A 4,881-nucleotide genomic window follows, 5' to 3' on the forward strand; every position below is an offset into this window, starting at 1 on the left:
GGGAACGCTCGGGAACGCTCTGGGAACGCTCGGGAACGCTCTGCCCCCTCACATTCAAGCAGCCTGTGATCGTGATATCGTATCGACAAAGTTCTCACAATAATATCGTGGATCATCATAATATATCGAATCACAAGTCTCTTTGTTTAAATGAAGAGTTATGGTGCAGCAATAGATTAAAAAACACAGACGGAACTACATAGACCATGATCCTTTGCTCCATTTCAGTGCAGACGACAAGAAGAAACAACAGTTCTAACACTTTTAAGTCTTAGTGCTTTGGATTAAGTCTTGTTGAGGCATTTTAAGAGGAAAAAGTACAAAATATCGTACCGTGAGATGTACATCGTGAAAATATCGTATAGAGAGATTTGAATATTGTAGCATCTCTAATGATGAGCTTTCCTACAATATCGCAAAAAATATCGTACCGTGAGGTTCGTAACATGAAGATACCGCATCGTAAGACTTGGATATCGTTACGCCCCTAGGAGACAGAGAAGTTTAATGCCGCGCTGTGGAACAACCCCCTCGTCTCCATGGAGATGTTCCACAGTATCAACCAAATCATTCATTTCCATTTACTTCATTTGAGTCTTTTTATTATTGCTTTAAATTCTCTTGAACTGGACTCGCCTCTCCACAGATCTGACTCAACTTCTTGTCTGCAATGGGGATAGTTTAAAGCCCTACTGTGGAACATTTTAGAACAAGTTTATTTGTACAGCAGTTTCCGCACACAGAAAATGAAAGTGTTTCCCAGAATAAGAAATACTGTACATTAAAATCACAATGCAAAGCTACACAGAGCAAAACATCTCCATGGAGACAAGCGGAAAAGTTCCGCAGTGCACCTTTAAAGCCCTCCTGGTGTGTCAGTGTGTTCACATTCGGAGCGTATTCTTCCCTTCGCTTGAGTTTTTGTGTTTAAACTGGGACAGACTCGGAGCTGCAGGCTTCAGTCAGATTAAAACAGAAAATTAGACACAGAAAAGTCTGGAACGAGTCGCCACGTTTCAGACCAGAGGATTTTCAGAACTTTTCTCATCCTGACTCGGTTTGGAGGAACAGGACTGAATATTTATCATAATTTTACATCAGTTATGTGTCAATTTGTGGGAAAAAGTTAAGAGGAAAAGTACAAAAATAGAGAAAATCATCAACAGAAAACTCAGACAATTTAGGACTTTTTTCTGACACTTTAAACCTTCATTTCACTAAATAAACTCATTTATTTTTATCAGTCTGATCAGAACTATTGTGTCGTTTAGAAACTTGAGAGAAATTACATGTTTTGGCCTTTGTTTACATTACAGTTGCTAGGTAACAGGTTAAGAAAATAATCATTATTGAACCACGAAGTAAAATTATAAACTTCATAACAAAAAATAGGCGAGATTGTCTGTAAAATCTGAAATCCTAAAGTACTTCTACTACTACTACTACTACTGCTACTACTACTACCATTACTACTACTATTACTCCTACTACTACTCCTACTACTACTACAACTACTTCTACAACTACAACTACAACTACTTCTACTCCTCCTACTAATACTACTAATACTACTTCTCCTATTCCTACTCCTACTACTACAACTACTTCTACTCCAACTACTCCAACTACTTCTACTCCTACTACTACAACTACTTCTACTCCTACTACTACAACTACTTCTACTCCTACTACTACAACTACTTCTACTCCTACTACTACTACTTCTACTCCTACTACTACTACTCTACTCCTACTACTACTACTACTACTACTACTCCTACTACTACAACTACTTCTACTCCTACTACTACAACTACTTCTACTCCTACTACTACAACTACTTCTACTCCTACTACTACAACTACTTCTACTCCTACTACTACAACTACTTCTACTCCAACTACTACAACTACTTCTACTCCTACTCCTACAACTACTTCTACTCCTACTCCTACAACTACTTCTACTCCTACTCCTACAACTACTTCTACTCCTACTCCTACAACTACTTCTACTCCTCCTACTACAACTACTCGTACTCCTCCTACTACAACTACTCGTACTCCTCCTACTACAACTACTCGTACTCCTCCTACTACAACTACTCGTACTCCTCCTACTACAACTACTCGTACTCCTCCTACTACAACTACTCGTACTCCTCCTACTACAACTACTCGTACTCCTCCTACTACAACTACTCGTCTACTACTCCTCTACTACTACAACTACTTCTACTCCTCCTACTACAACTACTTCTACTCCTCCTACTACAACTACTTCTACTCCTCCTACTACAACTACTTCTACTCCTCTACTACTACTACTCCTACTGATAATAATACTACTCCTATTCCTGCTCCTACTGCTACTACTATTTCTACTACTACTCCTACTACTAATACTAGTACAACTACTACTACATACTGTGTGGTTATAAAGGGAAAATAAGGAAAAGCTGCTCTCGTTTGTGGCTCAGACGTGTTTGTGTCCAGTGGAAATGTGCTACGAGTGGGAGAGGTGACAGAAGAGAGAGAGAGAGAGAAAAAAAGAGGGAGAGAAAAAGAGATGGAGAGACAGGAGTGGGCAGGCGGAAGAGTAGAAGAGAGAGAGAGAGGGAGGGAGAAGAGGGCGAAAAATGAGGAGAGAGGAGAGAGGAGAGAGGAGGGAAGGTGAGAGAAGGAAGAAGGGGGGAAAGAGAGAGAGAGAGAGACTGGGAGAGGAGTGGGCGGGCGGAAGGGACGGAGAGAGAGAAAGAGAGACACAGAGAGGAAAAAGGAGAAGAGAAGGAAGAAAGGAGAGGAGACAGACATGGAAAGATGAGAGAAGGAAGGAAGAAGGAGGAGAGACAGAGATAGAAATAGAGAGAGGGTGAGGGAGGAGAGGGGAGAAAGGGAAAAGGAGAAGAAGGGAGAGGGAGAGAGGGGAAAGAGGAGGGTGAGCAGAAGGTATAAAGAAGAAGAGAGAGCGAGAGATGAGAGAAAGGAAGTAGAGGAGAGAAGAACCGAGAGAGAGAGAGAGAGAGAGACTGAGAGAGGAGTGGGCGGGCGGAAGAGAGGGAGAGAAAGAGAGAGAGAGAGAAAGTGGGGAAAAGGAGGGAGAGAAAAAGGAGGAGCGAAGAAAGCAAGCAGGGAGAGAAAAGTGTGAAGAGGAGGAGGAAGTAGAGGAGAAGGGGAGAGAGATGGAAAGATGAGAGAAGGAAGGATGGGAAGAGACTGAAATAAAAAAAGAGGATGGGGAGGAGAGAGGGAAAAGGAGAGAGAGGAGAGGAAAGAAAAAAAAGGGAGAGAGGAGAGTGAGGAGGAGGAGTCAGAGGAGAGAGCGATGGAAAGATGAGAGAAGGAAGAAGAAGGGGAGACAGAGAGAGAGACTGAGAGAGGAGTGGGCGGACGGAAGAGAGGGAGCGAGAGATAGACAATGAAAGAGAGAAGGCGAGAGAAGTGAGGGAAAGAAGGAGAGAGAAAGAGAGAAGCGAGGGAAAGATTGGAGAGGGGAGCGAGAGAGGGGAAAAAGGAGGAGAAAAGGAAGAAGGGAAAGAGAAGAGCAGAGAAGAGGGGAGAGATGGAAAGATGAGAAAAAGGAAGAACGGGAAAACAGATAAAGAGAAAGAGAGAGAGGAAGAGGGGGAGGGAGAGGAGAGAAAAGGAGGGAAGAAGAAAGAATGGAGAGGAGAGAGAAAGAGACAGGAGAGAGTGGGGGAAGAAAGGAGAGAACAGTTGGAGAAAAGGAGAGAGAAGAGGGAGGAGGAGGCAGAGGATGGAAAGATGAGAAAAGGAAGAAGGAAGAAACATAGATAGATAGATAGATAGATAGATAGATAGATAGATAGATAGATAGATAGATAGATAGATAGAGGTGAAAGGGAAGAGTGAGCAAAAATAAGAAATAAGAGGAGGAGATGGAGAGAGAGAGGTGAGGAGAGAATTAAGGAGAGAGAGATAGAGATGGAGAGGGAAAGAGAGGAGACAGAGAGAAGAAAGAAAGAAGGGAGGGAGAGAGGAGAGAGAAGTGGAAACAGATATGTAACAATTATAGGAAAGGAGACGAGGATAAAAGACACTAACAGAGGGAGGAGATGGAGAGAGAGAGACAGAGATAGAAAAAGGGGGAAAAGAAAAAATAAATAAACAAAAAGAACAGAAGCTCAACAAACAAAACTGTTCCAAGACTTACAGTACTTACCCAATATCCCGCCATCTTGTGTTCCCTGTCCCATCAGATTTATCCAAAACATGCGATTTGTCCAAGATTTAGCCAAGAAATGTTCCAGGTGTCCGTATTTGTGACCAATTTGAGACCTGTCAACAGTAAAGAGAAGCATAAAGTGTAATTTGTTTAGGTAAAATACGGAAAAACCGCTTAAAAACACAGAGAAAATGTGACTATACGGACTCACATTAGTGCCGAGTGCAAAACAATTCTCCTTAATTACGCACTCTTTTCACAATTTTATTATTTAATTTTTATTTTTTTATTTTATTAACCACCATAAACCGGAGATGTCCCAGTTTTATCATTATAAAAAATCTGGTCATTCTAACAATCTTGTGAATAAAAAAATATGAGAGAGCGTTAAATTAATAAGACGTAGCCGCGTCACGTTCACGGACGGTAAGAGAACATTTGAACAATCGCGAAATAGTCAAAACAAAAAAAATAAAAATGACGTTCACTTTAGTCTTGGTTTTGTCTCCGCCTTCTCCGTTTGGCTCCGTGAAATCCGCAGAAACGTTGTGGAATGTCGTCGCTTTTTCTGTCCCGTTTCCGACAGTTTTGAACGCGTTAGCATCATTAGCATTATTAGCTTCATTAGCATCAGGACTAGCGCCGTAAACGGACTCAGAGAAGCACGTGTCACTGATTAACCAATGAGATGTCCGC

This window comes from Boleophthalmus pectinirostris, unplaced genomic scaffold (assembly GCF_026225935.1).
Source record: "Boleophthalmus pectinirostris isolate CB_2022bp ecotype Guang Dong unplaced genomic scaffold, ASM2622593v1 HiC_scaffold_11, whole genome shotgun sequence".
Taxonomy (NCBI): Eukaryota; Metazoa; Chordata; class Actinopteri; order Gobiiformes; family Gobiidae; genus Boleophthalmus; species Boleophthalmus pectinirostris.